We start from the raw sequence: 23,584 nt of genomic DNA, 5'->3' as shown, positions 1-23,584 counted from the left end.
ACTGCAAGAAGCGAAGCTACAGAGAACCAGGCAGAGGGCGTTCCTGGCAGTGGCACCCTCCCTGTGGAACGCCCTCCCACCAGATGTCAGGGAGATAAAGAACTACACAACTTTTAGAAGATATCTGAAGGCAGCCCTGTATCAGGAAGCCCTTTAACGTGTAATGTTTTATTATGTTTTCACATGTGTTGGAAGCCACCCAGAGTGGCTGGGGCAACCCAGCCAGATGGGCAGAGTAATAATAATAATAATAATAATAATAATAATAATATTAAATAATAGTAATGGTAGTAGTCCCCTTCATGGATCACTGCCTTGCCGTGGCGAAGGGGCTTGAAGAACTCAGAGAAGCTATGAACTATGCCGAGCAGGGCACCCAAGATGAACAGGTCATAGTGGAGAGTTTTGACCAAACGTGATCCACCTGGAGGAGGAACCGGCAAGCCACTCCAGTATCCCTGCCAATAAAACTCCATGGACAAAGACAACTGGCATATAAAAGTTATGATGCTGGAAGATGAGCCCCTCAGGTCGGAAGGTGTCCAACATGCTACTGGGGAAGAGCTGAGGGCAAGTACAAGTAGATCCAGAGCTGATGAAGCGGCTGAGCCAAAGCCGAAAGGACACTCAGTTGTGGATATGCCTGGAAGCGAAAGGGAAGTCCAATGCTGTAAAGAAAAATATTGCATAGGAACCTGGAATGTAAGAACCATGAACCTGGGTAAGTTGGAGGTGGTAAAAAATGAGATGGCAAGAATAAATATTGACATCCTGGGCATCAGTGAACTAAAATGGACGGGAATGGGCGAATTCAGTTCAGATGACCATCATATCTACTACTGTGGGCAAGAAACCCGTAAAAGAAATGGAGTGGCCCTCATAGTCAACAAAAGAGTGGCGAAAGCTGTACTGGGATGCAATCTCAAAAATGATAGAATGATCTCGATACAAATGCAAGGCAGACCTTTTAACATCACAGTAATCCAAGTTTATGCACCAACTACTGGTGCTGAAGAAACTGAAATTGACCAATTCTATGAAGACTTACAACACCTTATAGAAGTGACACCAAAGAAAGATGTTCTTCTCATTATAGGGGATTGGAATGCTAAAGTAGGGAGTCAAGAGATAAAAGGAACAACTGGCAAGTTTGGCCTTGGAGATCAAAACGAAGCAGGGCAAAGGCTAATAGAGTTCTGTCAAGAGAACAAGCTGGTCATCACAAACACGCCTTTCCAACAACACAAGAGACGACTCTACACATGGACATCACCAGATGGGCAGCATCGAAATCAGATTGATTATATTCTCTGCAGCCAAAGATGGAGAAGCTCTATACAGTCAGCAAAAACAAGACCTGGAGCTGACTGTGGCTCAGATCATCAGCTTCTTATAGCAAAATTCAAGCTTAAACTGAAGAAAGCAGGAAAAACCACTGGGCCGGTAAGATACAAATCCCTTATGAATACACAGTGGAAGTGAGGAACAGGTTTAAGGATTTAGATTTGGTGGACAGAGTGCCTGAAGAACTATGGATGGAGGCTCGTAACATTATACAGGAGGCAGCAACTAAAACCATCCCAATGAAAAGGAAATGCAAGAAAGCAAAGTGGCTGTCCAATGAGGCCTTACAAATAGCGGGGGAGAGAAGGCAAGCAAAATGAGATAGTGAAAGATACAGGAAATTGAATGCAGATTTCCAAAGAATAGCAAGGAGAGACAAGAAGACCTTCTTAAACGAGCAATGCAAAGAAATAGAGGAAAGCAATAGAATGGGAAGAACCAGAGATCTGTTCAAGAAAATTGGAGATATGAAAGGAACATTTCGTACAAAGATTTCCATAATAAAGGACGAAAGTGGAAAGGACCTAACAGAAGCAGAAGACATCAAGAAGAGGTGGCAAGAATTCACAGAGGAATTATACCAGAAAGAAATGGATGTCTCGTACACCCCAGGTAGTGTGGTTGCTGACCTTGAGCCAGACATCCTGGAGAGTGAAGTCAAATGGGCCTTAGAAAGCACTGCAAATAACAAGGCCAGTGGAAGTGATGGTATTCCAGCTGAACTATTTAAAATTTTAAAAGATGATGCTGTTAAGGTACTACACTCAATATGCCAGCAAATTTGGAAAACTCAGCAGTGGCCAGAAGATTGGAGAAGATCAGTCTACATCCCAATCCCAAAGAAGGGCAGTGCCAAAGAATGCTCCAACTACCGCACAATTGCACTCATTTCACACGCTAGCAAGGTTATGCTTAAAATTCTACAAGGAAGGCACAAGCAGTATGTGGACCGAGAACTCCGAGAAGTGCAAGCTGGATTTAGAAGAGGCAGAGGAACCAGAGACCAAATTGCAAACATGCACTGGATTATGGAGAAAGCTAGAGAGTTCCAGAAAGACATCTACTTCTGCTTCATTGACTATGCAAAAGCCTTTGACTGTGTCGACCACGGCAAACTATGGCAAGTTCTTAAAGAAATGGGAGTGCCTGATCACCTCATCTGTCTCCTGAGAAATCTCTATGTGGGACAAGAAGCTACAGTTAGAACTGGATATGGAACAACTGATTGGTTCAAAATTGGGAAAGGAGTACAACAAGGCTGTATTTTGTCTCCCTGCTTATTTAACTTATATGCAGAATTCATCATGCGAAAGGCTGGGCTGGATGAATCCCTAGCCGGAATTAAGATTGCCGGAAGAAATATCAACAACCTCAGATATGCAGATGACACAACCTTGATGGCAGAAAGTGAGGAGGAATTAAAGAACCTTTTAATGAGGGTGAAAGGGGGCAAAATATGGTCTGAAGCTCAACATAAAAAAAATGAAGATCATGGCCACTGGTCCCATCACCTCCTGGCAAATAGAAGGGGAAGAAATGGAGGCAGTGAGAGATTTTACTTTCTTGGGCTCCATGATCACTGCAGATGGTGACAGCAGCCACAAAATTAAAAGATGCCTGCTTCTTGGGAGAAGAGCAATGACAGGCCTAGACAGCATCTTGAGAAGTAGACCTTGGACCTTGCCAACAAAGGTCCGTATAGTTAAAGCCATGGTTTTCCCGGTAGGGATGTATGGAAGTGAGAGTTGGACCATAAAGAAGGCTGATCGCCGAAGAATTGATGCGTTTGAATTATGGTGCTGGAGGAGACTCTTGAGAGTCCCATGGACTGCAAGAAGATCAAACCTCTCCATTATGAAGGAAATCAGCACTGAGTGCTCACTGGAAGGACAGATCGTGAAGCTGAGGCTCCAGTACTTTGGCCACCTCATGAGAAGAGAAGACTCCCTGGAAAAGACCCTGATGTTGGGAAAGATGGAGGGCACAAGGAGAAGGGGGCGACAGAGGATGAGATGGTTGGATAGTGTTTTCGAGGTTACCAGCATGAGTTTGACCAAACTACGGGAGGCAGTGGAGGACAGAGGTGCCTGGCGTTCTCTGGTCCATGGGGTCACGAAGAGTCGGACATGACTAAACGACTAAACAACAACAATGGTAGTAGTAGTAGTAGTAATAATAATAATAATAATAATAATAATATCACATGCAAGCCTTGGTTCACTATCTCATAAACAATCTTATAAGACAGTAGAACATGCATACTACTTTTAGCTGTTGCATACAAGATAATATTGCACATAATTACTGTATAATTGTGCCTAGGACCCTCGTACCTACGGGACCGCCTCTCCCGGTATGCCCCACGGAGAGCCTCAAGGTCCATAAATAACAACACCCTAGTGGTCCCAGGCCCTAAAGAAGTTAGATTGGCTTCAACCAGAGCCAGGGCCTTTTCAACTCTGGCTCTGGCCTGGTGGAACGCTCTGTCTCAAGAGACCAGGACCCTGCAGGATCTGATTTCTTTCCGCAGGGCCTGTAAGACAGAGTTGTTCCGCCTGGCCTTTGGCTTGGAGCCAATTTGATTCCCTCCCTCTCTCTCTCTTTTTTTCTTTTCCTTCTCCTCCTGCGATGAGGCTACATTTTAATATTTTAATGTTCCATTATTTTAATGTTGTATTTTATTTTGTTTTTAAGTTGTAATCATTCATCTTGTTTTTATTATTGCTTGTAAGCCGCTCTGAGCCCGGCCTTGGCTGGGGAGGGCGGGGTATAAATAAAAAAATAATTATTATTATTATAAAACAATATGAATATAAGGTAGGCAAGTATGTTCTATATATTCTTGTTTCAAAAGTTTAAATTTAAGAAATTGCTTTCCAAAATATTGAAGAGAATTAGGAAGATAGTTAAGAAAAATATTACTTTGGCTATCACCTGCTTTCAAGTAGCCATTGAAAAGCTTTTATCTGTTTAAAGCAGTGTCAGGAGACTAAAATGTCTTAGAAAATACACTAGCATAACCACCAAAGAATTTGAGTTCACAATGTTTTAAAGGACTGGTTGGCTTATATGTATGTGTTCTTTGCCTTGATAAAGCAGCCTTTGCTTCAACATCTTTAGAACCACTGTTTTCTACTAATCAGACTGTGGCAAAATGATGCCTTCCATTGGACTTCAAATTTTAAGACAGGTGCAAAAACTTAAGTCTTTTATGATCACCACGTTAAAATAGACAAAATATGTGTATTATGAGCAATGGGGTGTGGAGAGAGTATAGGATTATTTTATTATTAGGCTTTCTGTCAGTATGCCTTTTACCATGTTTTTACTATGTTTTTATCATTGATGTTCTGTAATGTGTTTTTAATGTTGTACACTGCCCTGGGATTTTTTGATAAAGGGTGGTATATAAATTGAATAAATCATAATAAATATTAATTAGTTTATTTTTGGGTTGCTGTTTTGTTAATGTTACAATTGTTTTATAGATTATAGATGCTGCATTGATTTGTTAATCATAAGACTTTTGCTTTAATTGTGATGTTTAACTTATTTTATAGTTGTTGCTTTGTTAACAGTGTTTTTATACATTGTAATTGTTTCACTGATAATTTGTTAATTACTCTATATGATTTATGTTGTATTGGTGATGTTCTATTATGTTCTGTCATGTTACTGTTATTTATTATTTGTAAATTGCTTTGGGATTCATTTGAATGAAAAGCGGCTTAGAAATATAATAAATCGGATCAAACTGCTTTCTCATGTCTAGGTGCCAAACAGTACTAAATGAATTGAGACAGACAGGAGAGAGGACTTAAAATCAGAGTCAGTTTGTGGGATGAATACTTTTCATGAACACCCTTTGTTATTCATTAGGTGCCCTAATTTCAGTGGTGCTGATAGAATATTTCAAAGTGCTTTAGTTTTATAGCATTAAAAAAGCCTATCGGTATTATAGACAAAAGAAGACACTAATGAATTAAATAACCTTAAGGCTGGCAGAGACAGCAAAAGAAATCCCTTGACAGTCCCCTTTGATGACAAACTTCCCTGTTGCTCAAAAGGGTAAAAAGAGTTACAAGCAAGCAAGCAAGCAAGCAAGCAAGCACACAGCAAAATAAGAAATAACCTATTTGCAAACAATATCAACATGAATGTGGTCAAATTGTAATAATGCACTGCACAAAGTATAAGGATAGGTGTGTAGAGAACAAAAATTTAAAATTCTTTCATTGGGTTATTGGACCTTTCAGTGCATTAATTTGTGAAAGTTTTTTGTGTAGATTTTATTAACTGTAACGTAGGAAAATGCAGTCTTCCGAGACAAGAGTGAGCTATGGTTTTGAATACCAAAAAAAAAAGTAAGATTGAGGAAAAAGTGAATACTGATATTTTAACTTCTTCCTATGATACTAAAGACATCAAGGCAAAAGCTAGGGGGGAAATAGCTACATTATATCCAGGACACACACACACACACACACACAGAGAGAGAGAGAGAGAGAGAGAGAGAGAGAGGGGAAGCCAGAAATCTCCACTTGCTTACAAGCAATTTCTTATGTTCACTTCTCTTGGTGTCAACAATTTGTCTAATGAAAGAGATACATGCAGTCTCTTTTTTCTTCTATGTATTTCAGGCACTATTTCTTTGTTCTGGCAGGTCCTCTTCAGATGTGTGCTGTCTGAATCACAATGAAGACCTCCTGCACTAATACTTTATACCAACATAATCCAGTTAAAAGGAACTTAATTGGTGTGCACTATTCCCTGCAATTTCAGCATTCTAAAAATGAATAGTCTCCATAAGTACCAGATGGTGACATGCACTAACTAATCAGGCCAGCTCAATGAATGAGCCTATTAAAATGAATGTACCTATTAGGCATGTGTTTTCAATGCTCTCTGCTGCAAAAGCCTCCCTTTAAATGAATGCCTGATTCATTTAGTGAGCAATATAGACAAGCGTGTGCTACAGTCATCTGAGTGTGCAATGGCGCCAGCCTATCAACTGCCTTTATATCATTAGATGCTTCGTGTCAAAGCATGGTTCATGTTGTTTTTCTTCTACTGGGAATGTTGAATACTTATCGTTTCACCTGTTTGGGAGGAGTTTGCCCACTATCAGCATACTCCAGAATGTGCTGCAGGCACCACAGCTCAACCCTGACAGCTCTTCATAGAGCTAAGCTAATCATTATTTCAAAGCAATAGGAGGCAATTGTGAGAGTTTTGCCTGTCATCAGCACTTCTAAGAAAAAGAGAAACCAAACTATGTTTCACCATACTGCATTCAGGCCATTACAAAATAATCAATTAAGATTTGCCCATAGAAAAAAGCAAATATTGTAAGAATGTATAAATCACAAAAGGGTGCATAAATGTAAACGTCCTTGACAAATCTTCTCAATGCCTAATTTATACTACATGCATTTCATTCTATGATCCACTTGCCTTCTATCAACAAACACTTTGGGTGTTATCTACAGAAGCTTTGTGAAAATTGTTTTCCATGCTTGCAGATGTTGTTGAAACCAAAGGGTACTTGTGTTTCCAAAAATGACCACATTCAGGAGCTCTCCAGATTGACTGAGAACAATGTGCCTTGATATGCTCAGGTGTTTTGATAAAGAATAAATGATTGCATGGGCCACAAATCACTCCAGAAAATCACTGACATGAATATAAATATAGAATATGCGATGGTGAAGGGAATATAACTCATGTTGATCCCTCTGAAGTAAGCTACTACATTTACTCCTATGCAGTGTTCCAAGTGGGGAAAATGTCTAAATGCATCTCATAGGAGCCTTCTCTTTATAAAATTCATTGAATAATTTCTACATTCCTATGGCTAGAGCAGGCAGTACTTTGGGTGACATCCAACTTAACTGGTCTACTCTGAGTATGACTGTTAGGTATCACCCTTTGTATTTAAATGCTATTTACACACATCAGTGTCATACTAAGTTGTTATATATTGTTAACTAAACTAACGTACAGTACATAAACTATTACAATTTCTTCCATGGCTTCTGTTATAAAACTGAGCTATAAATAGTTATAACTATTGCAGAGAGCATGAAGAACCAGTGAATTACTCCTTTTTAGATTATTAATAAAGGCTAACATCAAGTGAATGGGACACGAGTGGCACTGTGGTCGATACCACAGAGCCTAGGGCTTGCCGATCAGAAGGTCGGCGGTTCATAGAATCATAGAATTATAGAGTTGGAAGAGACCACAAGGGCCATCGAGTCCAACCCCCTGCCAAGCAGGAAACACGATCAGAGCACTCCTGACATATGGTTGTCAAACCTCTGCTTAAAGACCTCCAAAGAAGGAGATTCCACCACACTCCTTCGCAGCAAATTCCACTGTCGAACAGCTCTTACTGTCAGGAAGTTCTTCCTAATGTTTAGGTGGAATCTTCTTTCTTGTACTTTGGAACCATTGCTCTGTGTCCGCTTCTCTGGAGCAGCAGAAAACAACCTTTCTCCCTCCTCTATGTGACATCCTTTTATATATTTGAACATGGCTATCATATCACCCCTTAACCTCCTCTTCTCCAGGCTAAACATGCCCAGCTCCCTTAGCCGTTCCTCATAAGGTATCGTTTCCAGGCCTTTGACCATTTTGGTTGCCCTCCTCTGGACACGTTCCAGTTTGTCAGTGTCCTTCTTGAACTGTGGTGCCTAGAACTGGACACAGTACTCCAGGTGAGGTCTGACCAGAGTCGGAACTCCCACAGGGCTCCCTAGGCTGCGGATATCTGCCCGAAGTGCGGGGCGCTCTACTTCAGAGCGCCCAGCGCTCCAGGCGGCTGGCTGCTATCCGCAGCCTAGGGAGCCCTGCGGGAACTCCTGCGGGCTTCCCAGGCTTGCTAATAGCTTCCTGAAGCCTGGAGAGCAAGAGGGGTCGGTGCGCACCGCGGGGGAAGCCCGAGCTTTTAAAAATGCACCTACCTAGTTTTTAGAGGAGAAAAGGATAGCTGCCCGAAGCGCAGGGCGCTCTGCTTCAATGCGCCCCGCGCTCCGGGCAGCAGGCTGCTATCCGCAGCCTAGGGAGCCCTGCGGCAACTCCCGCGGGCTCCCCAGGCTTGCTGATAGCTTCCTGAAGCCTGGAGAGCGAGAGGGGTCGGTGCGCACCGACCTCTCTCGCTCTCCAAGCTTCAGCGAAAGCCTGCATTCGCCCCATAGGACGCACACAGATTTCCCCTTCATTTTTGGAGGGGAAAAAGTGTGTCCTATAGGGCGAAAAATACGGTATATACAAAGCCTCTTCTAAACAATAAAGATTGCACAATTATTCCTCATCTACTTGCAAAAAGTATCCCTGATGAGACTATCACCTGATACTGGTGGTATAATGGATGTAGCATTAGGTTTGGACGTAAAGGTAAAGGTAAAGGTACCCCTGCCCGTACGGGCCAGTCTTGACAGACTCTGGGGTTGTGCGCCCATCTCACTCAAGAGGCCAGGGGCCAGCGCTGTCCGGAGACACTTCCGGGTCACGTGGCCAGCGTGACATCGCTGCTCTGGCGAGCCAGAGCCGCACACGGAAACGCCGTTTACCTTCCCGCTGGTAAGCGGTCCCTATTTATCTACTTGCACCCGGAGGTGCTTTCGCACTGCTAGGTTGGCAGGCGCTGGGACCGAGCAGCGGGAGCGCACCCCGCCGCAGGGATTCGAACCGCTGACCTTTCGATCGGCAAGTCCTAGGCGCTGAGGCTTTAACCCACAGCGCCACCTGCGTCCCAATTAGGTTTGGACGTAGGGGAACCCAAATTCAAACCCGCTTTTTGTTAAATGTACAGTGGGCCTCTTTTATAAGAGACGTTTAAGAAAGCTGCTTCTCCAAAGCAGCCTTCCCCAAGCTGTTCTACAACTCCCAGCATCACTGGCTTAGCTGGCTGAGGGTGATAGGACTTTTACAAAACATCTGCAGGGTATCAAGTCTGGGAAGGCTGCCTCCCATTGTTTATAAACAGCAAAGAAATAAAGGTATTGTCATGACCCCAAAGGCCAGCAGTGACCTGGACCCAGGCCCAGAGGCTAAGGGATCAGTGGTGCCAAGGAAGGTGGAAAAGGCCCAAGAACCACAACTGAAAGAAAAATGCCCAATACCAAGATGGCAGTAACATCTGGACTGAGACACCTCAATCCAGGTCTAGCAAAAGGCTAGCATACTTACTTCCAAAAGCCTCTCACACCACAGAGCTGGTGCAGTAATATAGGCAGAGTGCTCCCAGGATGAGCTCTTGGAGAGAAGGAGTGCTGGGAATCCGAGCCAGATGCCTGCCCCACAAGGTCTTCTACCTTTCCAAGGAGGGGGAGGCGGGATATCAAGGCATTAAAGGCTACAGTCTGGTCTCAAGAATAGTTGGAGCAACTTGCTTACTAGGAGCGCTTGGTGATAGGATGACCAGCTTACCTTGCCCTATGGTGCTCTATGAACTTCTTCTCAGAAGCAGAATGGTATATACGTACATTAGAGGAAGATAGAAACAATTACTCCTCTTCATAATAAATTCAGCTCTAGATGTTTTGCTAGTTGGCCAACTTTGCAAGACTCAAAAACCACAGAGAGGGAATGTGTCTCACTCTTAGTTATACTTAGTTAAAACTCTTAGAAAAAAACAATTGGTATTTTACTGAAAATTGCTAAACTGAAGATGGGAAGAGAGAAACTGGCCTGAGTTTATTCCCTGTTCAGTAAAGCAATAACTTCCGTAATATTAGTCCTGATTTGTAGTCATAACAACATTATCAGAGAAGAGGCTGTTCCAGCAGAGTAATATATAGTATTTGTATTACAATTCACTTGTTTATTTTTGGCTTTGATAGAAAAGATTATTTTTGTTATGAATAATCACAGAATGATTTACTTTTAGATGATTCTAACTTGCTTCACTTAGTTATGGCAGCTCTGAATGATTAGAAAATCTTATTCACATGCCAGTCACACATATGTACTTGATAGTTTTGGCTGGGAGAGGGAGAAGAAAATGGAAAAGGTACTTTAATTTAAAATGCTGATTTACTATTAGAATTTCACAACAAATGGCCCGTATGAGTGCATCTATAATAACTTGTGCAGGCAAAAATTCAAAGATTCTCAAACATGCTAGCTTCTAATTACTACGACCCATTGAGTATCAAGAAAGAAATATTCAGCTATTCCTACATAGAGTTTTCTGTTAGAATGCTTAGGAGAAATACCACTTCATGCTTATGGATGAATTCATTTCATGTTGTTTTTAATGGTGGGATAAGTAAATGCAGGTTAGCCAGAGTATTTCCCAATACTTCATAATCTCAGGGCTACTTCAAACACTAACAACTTTACTTCACAGAAATTCACATCAAGAACTACTTCTCAGGGTTGCTTCAAATACCATTCTGAGTACTACTTCAAATGCACTTCTATGAAGGCGGAGCAACAGAGGGAGGGAACTCTTGGGCGAATGGAGCAGAATTGAAGCCCCAGCGGTGTCCAGGGAGGGCAGCACCTGGGCCAGGCCCTTCCTGCTGTCCCAATCTTTTCCTTTCTCTCAGCCCCTACCTGTCCTGCTACACGCAGCATGTCCTCTCCGGCTGCTGCAGCCAGAAGTTGAATGGGGAGGAATTTCTCCTCCCACACCCTCAGCACCATCAGTGACAATTTTAATCTAAAATCTTAGGTGCAGTATACTGGACCCAGAATTCATAAACTGCTCACGCTAATGAAATTCCCTTTTGCAAAACGTGCCCAGTTCGATGTGAGTTTTGAACATTCTTTTCTTGTTGGATTTGTCTGGGTTATTTGTGGGGCATAGGAATTCTTTCATATATTTTTTTCAAAATATAGTCTGGCCCCCCACAAGGTCAGAGGGACAGTCAACTAGCCCTCTTTTGCTGACTCCTGGTGTAGCAACTTCTTGAAGCATCCCTGCCTTTAGCACAAGCCCTGAGGATTCTATTATCAAATGCAATCAAATTTGGCAATTGGTGGCTGTCCTAGAAGTTATTTTTCTTTTCTTTTTGCACAGGCGCGGATAGTTTACAGAGGTGCCTGTTCTGTCAGTTCACAATCTAAATCAATCTTACAATATACAGTAATAGGTCATTCCTGAAGTTTCCCTGGGTTTCAAGAGCTTTTTGTTGCATGGCACAGTAAACTATTACAGCAGAGAGCTGCTGCCAATGTAGAAACTCTCTTTGGATCCTGGTGATGTCTTAATGCTTGCAAACAGACTCCTATTACATTCATTCAATAATTCCATTCAGTTCAAAGCTTATGGTTATGCAAATTTAAGCCTGAACATTAATGCAGGAATACTTTCACTACAGTGAAAAGAGCAGTTCAGTCATTTTGAATTTTTCTCACTATCATGAAAATTACTTTAGAAATGAAAATTACTTTTAGAAACATATGGACTGAACTCATGGTTTTATAGTAATATTATTATTATTTATAGATCAAAGCTAACCCCGCTGCCCCTGCCTCACAGTCACACACAACGGAAGAAAGGGGCGGAAGCGAGGAAACAAGAAAACAGCAGAGAGAAATATTTTTTACTATTTTTTATCTTTATATAGAAAACAGACCAGAAAAGAAGTGCGAACAACACAAAATGGTGATTGGGAGGCAGAGATGATGGAGAACGGGGAAGAGCACAAAATGGCAATCAGAACCAGAGGGAGAGAGAGGGAGAGAAGGAGAGCAACAGAACAGCCAATGAACAGCAACTGACACTCAAGAGTGATTGGAATGAGAAAAAAAGGCAAAACTAAAATCATGAAAAAGAGATGAATGAATTGCCTGAGAGAAAGCTGCAAGAATGGGAGTGTAAATAAATGGGTGTGTGTGAGTCTTTGATGGAGGCAGAACAGACTCGGGTGCCACAGTGAAACATGGGGGTTGTTCCTGCCTCCCATGTACTTGCCTTTACTGCTTGACAGGCCCTAAAGCCCAAACCAGCAGGTTCAGATCTCATGGTTTTATACACCGAATAAGATTTTTATTGAAGTTTTTCATAATACACTAAGATAACAGCTACAAAAAATATAAATAAGTAGCATACACAGTTCTCTCTTAAGTACCTCCTCCCAGTATTCACCTGGGATCTTTCCTTTCTCCTCCCAGCCTCTTACCCTGGGATACCAACACTTCCCTGTTCTCCCATCCAGAGTCCTCCATCAACCACCTACCACCCCATGAGCATCATTCCCTGTACCCTAATAAAGACCCCAGACATAGGACTCCAAAGAAAAAGGAAAAATAGGAAAACAAAGAAGAGAGACAAAAAAGAGGGGGGGGGGGGAATGAAAAGAAACAATAAGAAGAAAAGAAAGAGAAAGGGAGAGAGAAAAAATAAAGGACAAAACACAAAAGGGGGAAAACATTATTATTCTTATAGATCAAAGCTAACAAGTTATATAAATAGTAAATACCACGTGGTTATTTATTTATTTATTGCATTTATACCCCACCTTGTTCCCCATGATTCTCCTCCTCCCCATTTCATCCTCACAAGAACCCTGTGAGGTAGGTTAGGCCAAGAGAGAGAATGACTGACCCAAGGTCACCCAGTGAGCTTCATGGCTGAGTGATGACTTGAACCCGTGTTCCAGGTCCTAGTTTGACACCCTAACTGCTATACCACACTGGGTCTTGTAGAACACAATATCCCAATATGCAACAAAACCCCCTCAAATACTGGACTAAAACAGGACAATGTAAATATTAATAGTATCCATTAAATTTCCCCATACCTGGCCATAACTAAGTACAGTGGTACCTCGGGTTACAGACGCTTCAGGTTACATATGCTTCAGGTTATAGACTCTGCTAACCCAGAAATAGTACCTCGGGTTAAGAACTTTGCTTCAGGATGAGAACAGAAATCATGCAGCGGCGGTGCAGCAGCAGTGGGAGGCCCCATTAGCTAAAGTGGTACTTCAGGTTAAGAACAGTTTCAGGTTAAGAACGGACCTCCGGAACGAATTAAGTACGTAACCAGAGGTACCAATGTAGAAGCAAAATTTTACACTGTTAGAAAATGCACACAACTAAATTGTTTTATTATTGAAATTCTAAGGCTCTTGTACTTTCCCCCACTATTACATAAACACCACCAGCATTCAGTGTCCAATTATTACCATTTAGTTTCTGAAATAATAAACTAATTATTATAGGAAGATGTTAAAGTTTTGGACGATTTATCGATATATCACCCAGCCCTATTTCTGAGTACAGTTGTTGTGGCATGAATCCACATTAGCAATTGTGACAGCCTATCTAAGCCAAGGTAAGAATATTTGGTGTTAAGCATTGATAAAACTGAAATGTTTAAGTATTCAGTATTTATTTGCGAAGGAGAAGGACAGGAAGAAGACAGGTGCTACACAACATTTATCCTAGAAGCGAACAGCACCCATTTGAATCAGAGTAAGACACTTTTCAGCATAGCTTGGTGCTGTTAGTAAAACTACAGTGCTTATGAGGCATTTGAATCTCCAATCCTATTAGCTTTGGTCTTCTTTTAGCTACTAGCTATTGACTTTGGTCTCCTCTTACACAACTCTGGTCACTTTTCCTTATGACTGGAATTCCTCCTCCCTTTTCATTTCTATTTTTACCTACCATATTGTTTCACTCCTACAACCCAATTGCCACCAATGTGTCATAAGAAATATGTTGTATATAATAATCAATGTAACATTTCATAATTGGGAAAAATGAGTCAATATAACTTCTGATTTATGGTATTGTCAGTAAACAGCATGCATTGCAGGCTAGAATTTTTGCTTTGAATGTGTGTCTGGCTAGTTTCTATAGCAACTGCAAACATCATTTTTCTCCTTAAAACAATTTTTACTGCTTCCATTTATACTTAGTTTTATTGATCATTATAGGGCTGAGAATGAGGGTTGTGCCTTTGTCAGTCCTGAATACAATATCAGTGATTTTCTTCATTAGCCTCACTAGAAATAGTGCTGTTGCTGTTTTCAGAAGAACTAACTAGAATTACATTATAATGAATGTCAAACTGTATATAAGACACTGGAGGGAAGACAATAAGATCATAGAATTGTAGAGTTGGAAGGGGCCCAAAAGAACATCTAGTCCAACCTCCTGCAATTCAGGAATGTGCAGCTGGCCCATACTTTTGGCCCACAGGGGGATCAAATCCACAAACATGCCAGTAACTGAATCCTTGAGGCAGGTCTTCCAGATGAACCTTGGAATTTTCAACACACACTTCTGTCAGGATTTCTGCTGCAGATTTAATTGGACAGTCCATCAAAATTCAGGAAAAATACTTTTCTTCATCCCCCCATTTAAAAGGTATTAAAACAAGATTTTTAACTGAGATGCCCAGAAACCTTTCTGTCCTTTGTTTTATATTTTAAGCTATCATATGATGAAATTGCCAATCAACAGGGATTTCACAACAACTTTAACTGGCCAAGCTACACAAAAAAATTATGTGGTGCCACTCTAGTTTGCACCATTTAGAACCATTGTACCATTTAGAACAGGAACTGCATATCTGAAAGCCAAGAATGGTAAGATAACTCATTTAGGTTCCCAGCTTTTATTGTTACTGATGAAACCAAAAAAGCATTTGAGTCAAATGGCTCAGAAACTGTTAAGAGAAGTGATCTTTCTGTTTTGTTTTGGTCTACAATATGTTTCTATGTTTAATATTTATTCTGAACAAGATGTTTTCTGAACAAGTAACACCCCCCCTTGATAAAGTTGTTTTTTGGGAAAGATGGAGGGCACAAGGAGAAGGGGACGACAGAGGACGAGATGGTTGGACAGTGTTCTCAAAGCTACCAGCATGAGTTTGACCAAACTGCGGAAGGCAGTGGAAGACAGAAGTGCCTGGCGTGCTCTGGTCCAGGGGGTCACGAAGAGTCGGACACGACTAAACAACAACAACAATATGTTTCTATGTTTAATATTTATTCTGAACAAGATGTTTTCTGAACAAGTAACACCCCCCCTTGATAAAGTTGTTTTTTGTAACAGAGAGAGTATGCTCAAAAAGTTGCACTTAATTTCTGAGTAAGCCTTTACAACTAGATATCAACAACTAGATATCAAAAAATAGCATGCAAACTTGATTTTGTAAAAATCTTTTAATAAATATTTGTTGACATTTAGATTATCCCCAATAGGTTTTAAAAGTACCAAGGAAAATGTATCAGGGGAGAAGCATTTCCACATTATTCACTCAAAAGATACACAATTTCCATCTCAGCACATTACCTTCTGTCTTTATAAAGGACATTGGCAGTGCACTAGAGAAGTAGATTAGATAAAGGAACAAGCAGCCTTGACGCCTCAGAAAAAAAATCCTAGGATAACAAAGATTACATCTTTTTAATATCCATGCTAGATGTCCTCTGAATACAGAAACGAATAAAGGGGACTCATTAGCGCACACTTTTCTCACAGTCAAAATTGGAACAGATTACAGTATTATTATTATTATTATTATTTAAATCTGGAAACAAAATTATCCAATTTAACACAATGGCGTAGTTCTCATATAGCACTAAGGCTAACCTTAACACAATGAGCAGATGTGCAGGTTCCTGGAGAGAAAATCAGGAGTACAGTGCTTTATGCCTGGTGCTGCTGGCTTGGCTTAGCATTATGCCCAAACCTGGGTTCATGGGTTGCCTCATTTCAGGCAAACCACAAACCTGTGTTTGGATGCAGTTCTAAGCTAAACAATGAGAACTGCAACTGCAACCCCATATGTTGGCTAATTCACACTAAGTAATGGCTGTGCTGGGTCAGTGTTTCATATTCCTCACACTTCTTTTAATTCTGATTTGACAGGAGGTGTAAACCATGGTTTGCCATTCAGATGTAATAAATAATGATCTGCACTAAAGATTAAGCAACTAAACAAATTGAGTGCAAGGTGCTGAGGAAAGAACTACAATCCTATGTATTGGGAGACTAGGAATGTTGCATCTGAATTACCTGTATCTTCCCAATGGAGGTTGTCTGAGCTTCAATATGTTTCTGAAATGCAAACTAAACCTTGCTAAAATCCATCAATATAGGAGTAAAATAATGTAATCAAACATTGTTAAGCAGGTCAGGACATACTTTGCTTAAAAGGGATTATAAACACATGTTGTAATGTTCATTTAGATTTCACCCAGTGAGTCAAGTGGAAAAATTGTGTTCACCAGCAGAAAACCAACTGAAAAACATGTATCCAAAGGACACACACTCTTTCCCATTCCACAGCCTTCAGTTGTTGAAGAGGGAAAATATAATCTAAATAGTAGCCTTTTTATTTCCTGTCCAAATTATACAATGCATCAATGCAGCTGAGATAGTTCTGTTCAGAGAGCACTACTCAACCCTTCCCAAACCCTAGAGGAATTCCTCCCACACAGAAACATCTAGCACTTCATAAGCCAGAACAATCAACTACTTTTATTTAAATCTTAATCCAGGGCTACTGATAAATGGATAGAAAGGGTAGGGTTTTAGGGAGCCCAAAGCCAGTACCGGGCTCACTCTCAGCTTTTCTTTTCTTTGAAGTAAGTTCCTATGTGCTCTAGAAGCAAAGTTTTCTAAGCCAACTTGTACTTTTTGTGAAATGAGCTAGCCTGGCTTCAAGTCCCTGCCTTGCAGGGTTTTACACAATGAATGAAGACAATGCATTATTGGCAAATGACATTTCAGTTACCACCCAATACCCAGACTTGTGTGAAGTGAACTCATAGCTTTCAGCAGCAGCATTGTGTCTGCTTGCTACCCACTGTCCTCTCTCTACACGCATCTAGCACTAGGTCAAGAAGATCAAAAAAGCACACACACCAAAGTTACAACAGGATTTTGATAAACCATCATCATCATCATCATCATCATCATCAATTGAATTTGTTAAGTCACTTTGCCCAGGGTCAGTTCATATGGCTGCTAATTTCAGAACTGTCTTCAGAGGCAGCCCCACATCTAATGCATTGCAGTGATCTAATCTAGAGGTTACCAGAGGATAGAAAACATTAGGCTATCCCTGTCCAGCTAAGAGCACAGCTGGGCCATCAGCTGAAGGTGATAGAAGGCACTCCAGGCCACCGAGTCCACCTGAGCCTCAAGCAACAGTAATAGATCCCGGAGCTATGTACCTACTCCTTCAGAAGGAGGGCAACCTCCCATCCATCTGATCTAGGGAACCACCCACTAGCAGCACCTTACTCTTATCTGGACAGAACTTCAGTTTGTTGGCTTTCATCCAGTCCATTACTGAGGCAAGACAACAGTCCAGCACACCCACAGTCACACCTGCAGAAAGGAAAAGTTGTCATCAGCATATTGCTGACAACCTATTCTGAATCAGAGCTCTCTCAAGTGTAATGGAGCCCCCACCTCGTGCAAGCCAGAGGCAAGATGGGGGCTCCATTACACTTCTCCGTTATGGTGCAGGAAGCCGCACACCCCTAAACTGAGATGTTAAAAGGAGGCTTCCATCACAATATATAGAAATTCTTTATATCCTAATTTAAGGAATTTGCCACACCGTCATTCCTACCACGTCAAAGAGCCAATCTGTTCCATATGCTATTCCCCATCCATGCATTTCCTCATGGTTGTGATTGTATTATGGGGATATTATATTTTCCAGGAAATATTTTTATCTCCCTCTAGCAAATGTGTTCAGTTGTGATTTTTCTGTACAACATGCTTGCACAAGTGTCAACAAGCCCCACTGGCTATTATTTATGATAAGCATTGTAACGCTTCCACACCCTTTCAATCATTATGACTATGATTTTTTTTTAAAAAAAGCTGTATCGTTTGAAGACATTCATTCATGAAGAAAGGACACATATTTACTGAAAAATGCACATTAATAATGTACCTATGGTAATGAAGGTACTCACAGTTGGCTTTTTGGGTGGGGGAATGGGTATAAAATAATCTAGTACACTGACCCCATACGTTTAGATAATGAGGTCTGCCATGTGACTGCATGGGCTCTTGGGAGTGAATCCCATGGTGCAGGTAGGCACCCAAGTGGAAGTGGGCCCTAGTTATTGACAAGTGGAAGATCATGAACGTAAGGGTGTGCATTATGCTTTGTAAATATCCTTACTGACTCACTGAGGAAGCTGTAGCAGATACTATTTCAGAAATGACTTCCCAGAATGGTCTAAGATCATGATGGCGATTAGCAACAAACTGGGATCTAAATGTCCAAATAATGAAGTAATTTTAAAATACAATTTGCACATTATTTTATATCACAAGTATAAACAATTACAAACCAAAATAAGTTGAAATTACTCAACTCAACATAAGAAACCCAAACATGTAAATTGAAACAACCGGAAGAAACAATAAACAAGTATGTATACATAAACAAAAAATAACACCACCAAATAAGAATACAGTGGTACCTCGGGTTACAGGCGCTTCAGGTTACAGACTCAGCTAACCCAGAAATAGTACCTCAGCTTAAGAACCTTGCTTCAGGATGAGAACAGAAATTGTGCAGTGGCAGCGCAGCAGGAGGCCCCATTAGCTAAAGTGGTACCTCAGGTTAAGAACAGTTTCAGGTTAAGAATGGACCTCCAGAACAAATTAAGTTCTTAACCCAAGGTACCACTGTACTTGGCATAGTCCTTATAGAGCACCATGTTTGTAAAATGAAACTGGCACTCAAGCCAAGCCATACGCTGCCTTTCAAACTGAAACACGTATCTAACAGTGATTCAGCTAATGAACCAACAGGAAGTACAGTACAGCACTTTCCCCAAATCAGTACTGATTAAGATCATGATGACATCTGAGTTCCACAGGGACTTACAGGGGGTAACTTCCAACTTTTATTCTACAGTTTTGTTTTTGAATGCATGAACAGCAACGTTATTTAAATCAATATTGAAATCAATCTAATAGGGAAATAAAAAGTTGAGAAATGACTTACAATTTCTTAACCTTAGCTTCTGTACCAAAAACATTTCATTCATTTCATTTCATAACATCACTGTTATAGATGAAGAGGAAAAGAATATTGGAACAAAACAACAACCTAGAACATTTTCAGAGAGTCTAAGCGTTCTGGTCCTGCTGTTGAGTCAAATGAGATAACACAGAGCCCAGCCAGGAGCTCAGCTCCACCTACCCGCTGGAGTGTTTGTCAGTGAACTGACTGAACTGCCTTAGGAACTTAATGATTTTCCTACTGACTTTTAAAAAAAAGTTTAATAGAATCCTGACAACTGCCTAATGCTTCCCCGCTTCAAGTGGTGAAGTGGCTTACACAGTACATTACACCACAGCAAAGCATGGCAGCCTTGTCAGCAATTTTTTCTGGAAAGCCTCAAGGCTCCTCCAAGTACATAGACTGTCTGCATATCAACCTCCTTCTAGACATGTCTTTTGTCTACAAATGGAGAGGGCTGCTGGATTTCACAGGAGACTGGATCCATTCCTAGGGCCTCATGCTACTAACCTGTAAATAGAGGATGATGATTTTCATCAACAGGCAAGTAACACCTCATCTCTAACTAATATCAGCACTTATGATTAAGCAAAAGGGAAAACTTGCAACATTTTGAAATTGTATGAATTAAAAAATCCTCTTTTTGCTGCTTCTGCTATTTGGGGGTGGGGACATTCACCTCAGAATATCTCTGTGCTTGATCAATGATGAGCTATTCAAAATTAGTAACCAATGGGTTAATGCATATATTTTGCATGAGAAAAATGGTACTGCAGTCAGAGAGAATTGATATACTGTACACCAGGGTTAGCCAACCTTTTTATACCTACCGCTCACTAAGGTATCTTTCTTGATGGTACAATTTCCTTACCGCCCACCAGTGCTCAATGGAAGGAGGATTCAGCTTGTGCCGTAGAACCCCCTACCGCCCACCTAGAATCCTGAAAAGCCCACTGGTGGGTGGTAGGGACCAGGTTGACTACACCTGTGTGTACACAGAAAACATGAATGCTAAACAATATGTTAATCCTCTTTATGTTGCTGTATCTAGATTTCAGTAAAGCTTAAGTCTCTCATGATATTATTAGGAGAAAGCTGGTGAAATCTAGGCTGAACTAGGTTAACTGTTAGGTGGCTTTGTAGCTGGTTGACTGATTCTTCATCATCCTGGAAAAAAGTGACAAGTGGGGTGCCGCAGGGTTCTGTCCTGGGTCCGCTGTTGTTGAATGTCCTTATAAACAACTTGGATGAAGGAATTGAGGGGATGCTCATCTAATATGCAGGTGACACCAATCTGGGAGGGGTAGCTAATGCTGCAGAAGACAGAATTAGGATTCAAAATGACCTTAACAGATTGGGGAACTGGACCCAAACGAACAAAATTAATTTCAGATAGGACAAATGTAAGGTACTGCAATTAGGCAGGAAGAACCAGATACACAAATATAAGAGGGGGGGGGGGACACCTGTCTTGCCAGCAGTACATGTGAAAAGGATCTATGGGTCTTAGTGGACCACAAGCTTAATATGAGTCAACAATATGATGCAATAGCAAAAAAAAGCTAACATTCTTCTAGGTTGCAACTACAGATGTATACTGTCCAGATCATGGGAAGTAATAATAGTACCACTCTATTCTGTCACACCTGGAATACTGTGTCCAGTTTTGGGCATCACCATTTAAGAAGGATGTTGACAAGCTGGAATGTATGCAAAGGAGGGAAACCAAGATGATCAAGGGTCTGGAAAACAAGCCTTATGAGGCATGGTTGAAGTAGTTGGGTATGTTTAGCCTGGAAAAGAGAAAACTGAGAGGAGATCTCATAGTCATCTTCAAATATCTGAAGGGCTGTCGCATGGAAAATGGAGCAAGGTGGTTTTCTCCTGCGCTGGAGGGTAGGACACAAACCAACGGCTTCAAGTTACAAAAATGAGGATTCCAACTAAACATTAGGAAAATATTTCTGACAGTAAGAGCTGTTCAACAGTGGAACAGACTCCTTCGGGAGATTGTGGACTCTCCTTCTTTGGAGGATTTTAAGCAGAGGTTGGATGGCCATATGTCATGAATGCTTTAGTTGAGATTCCTGCATTGCAGGGAGTTGGACTAGATGACCCTTGAGGTCCCTTCCAACACTCTATTATTCCATAAATTACACCTTATGCTTTAGTTAATTAAAACACAACAAAAATCAAAATGAATCAAACAAGGTTATATGTATGATCAATTTATACTTTACATAACCTTATATAAATTTTCGTAAATATTTGCATATTTTTGATTCCTTATCAAATGTGTTATATACCCAATGTCCTAATCATCCAGTCAATGATCACTGGACCATTAACATTTTTTCCCATTTGTGATCAGTATTCGAAACTCCCATTGTTCTCCACACATTTTACATCAGGAAATTTCATTAGTGCGAGCAGTTTCTGAGCTCTGGGTACTACACCTAAGATTTCAGATTCAAACTGCAGAGTGGAACAATAGGAGGAACATTTCCTGCCTCCCCACTTCCAGCTATTCTCTGAAGACTGGAGAAGAGACCTTCTTAGAATATTAGGGGGTGGGCAGGGGAAGGACTAGAGCAGGCATAGGCAACCCAAGGCCAGGGGGATGGATGTGGCCCAATCGCCTTCTCATCCCGGCCTGCGGATGGTCCGGGAATCAGTGTGTTTTTACATGAGTAGAATGGGTGCTTTTATTTAAAATGAATCTCTGGGTTATTTGTGGGGCATAGGAATTTGTTCATTCCCCCCCCCCAAAAAAAATACAGTCCAGCCCACCACATGGTCTGAGGGACGGTGGACCGACCCATGGCTGAAAAAGGTTGCCGACCCCTGGACTAGACCATGTGAAAAATGAACAATATTTTAGCTGCAGTTCATTCATTTTCAGCTTTGTATTCTTGTTATTAAAAAAAACGTGCCTAGACAGTCTGTTGTTACACCCATAACCTAGCTCCTAGCTTTCATATCTCAATTTCTAACACTGTTTGTGATCAACTTCTTTCCTAGCAGAAGATAGCTACAATTACCAGTATATGATGTTTAATAGGAGCAATATCATTTATAAAATCTAATAATAAAATTGTCAGGATTATGGAATCATTATTTGTCTTATTATAAACAATTATTTCCAAAAAATCATTTAGAGAATGACATCTCCAGCTGCTGGTCAGGTTCCTATTATACTTCCATAACAGTTGAGGTATTGGATGCCAATTATATAAAACCATGGCATGATTTTCATGCAAATTAGTAAATACAGGATTTTGAAACTCATTTCCAAAGACATTTCCATATTTGCTTTATATTATTATGACTCAATTTGTCTTTCATTTTTTTGAATTTTGTTGGTGTCCCCCGCCTGTTCAATTGTGTTTATAGTAGTAAGCAACCAGTAGTTCATTGAAGTGCAGTAACAAGGGATTAAATCTGCCACAGAAATTTCTATATAAGTGCTCAGTCTTTAGAAACAGAATCCAAAATACAAAAGACAACATGCTTAAAGTAGTAAGAAACAACTCACCAATTTACATTTAGTTTTAGATCTATAGCCCAATGAGTGACTGGAATGATAGACAGACAGACAGACAAACAAACAAACAAACAAACAGGAAGATATTCATGTATTAAGTCCATCTATACAGACACCTGCAACTTTTGAAAATTCCCTGATCCCTTGCAAACCAGAATCTTAAGACTGGAGATGACTGTGAACATATAAGGGGATTAAGTTAAGCTATTTATACTATTCTGCAATAACAGCATTGAACACGGCTTAAGCAGCCTCTGGGCCAACTGCCAAGTATGTGGAGTAAAAGTTGCCTCAAATGCCAGGGTTTATGGATGAATTAAAGAAGTAAACTATGTTTACCATAACATATTTACCATAACAGAAGGTGTGCTTGGACATTAAATTTGATATGTTGCTCTAAGAAATGCATTTAGAACGCTTTTAAAGAACGTATTTTCTATTATATCTGTGGAATTATAAAGTACTTCTAAATTAGCCCTACAATTCACATTGATGAAATGAAATAAAACATTAACAAACGAAAGCACTGGTTGTCAGCTAGGAGCACAATAAATAATTTTAAAAGCCGATTATGAAAAAGAAAATATTCACAAGAATAAAGTCATATCTGAACTGTCTTGTGCTTCCTGACTTGGAATATTTGAATAATAAAACCATGCTTAAAACTTTTTTTAACACAACAAAATGTAATGGCAAAGCACAACAGTGAGCACAAAGCATTATTT

At 40.6% G+C, this 23,584-nt stretch overlaps 2 protein-coding genes across 4 annotated transcripts in view; one reads left to right on the top strand and one right to left on the bottom strand.

The window, feature by feature from the left end:
- The window catches only part of RCN2 (reticulocalbin 2), a 1,080,843-nt gene that overhangs the window by 153,921 nt on the left and 903,338 nt on the right, over positions 1-23,584 (top strand). The gene's annotated exons all lie outside the window — the stretch shown is intronic.
- The window catches only part of PEAK1 (pseudopodium enriched atypical kinase 1), a 72,201-nt gene that overhangs the window by 34,533 nt on the left and 14,084 nt on the right, over positions 1-23,584 (bottom strand). The window contains exon 1 of one of the 3 annotated variants that reach the window (XM_083757278.1): positions 17,566-17,652. The exons of the other annotated variants lie outside the window; for them this stretch is intronic. The gene's annotated coding sequence lies outside the window, so the exon portion shown is untranslated. Of the gene's footprint in view, positions 1-17,565; positions 17,653-23,584 lie in introns of those variants that run through there. 3 annotated transcript variants of the gene reach the window in all.

This window comes from Podarcis gaigeae (assembly GCF_964106915.1).
Source record: "Podarcis gaigeae genome assembly, chromosome: 9".
Classification (NCBI taxonomy): domain Eukaryota; kingdom Metazoa; phylum Chordata; class Lepidosauria; order Squamata; family Lacertidae; genus Podarcis; species Podarcis gaigeae.
The sequence above is the reverse complement of the archived record's forward strand: the minus strand, read 5'-3'. Positions and strand labels throughout refer to the sequence as shown.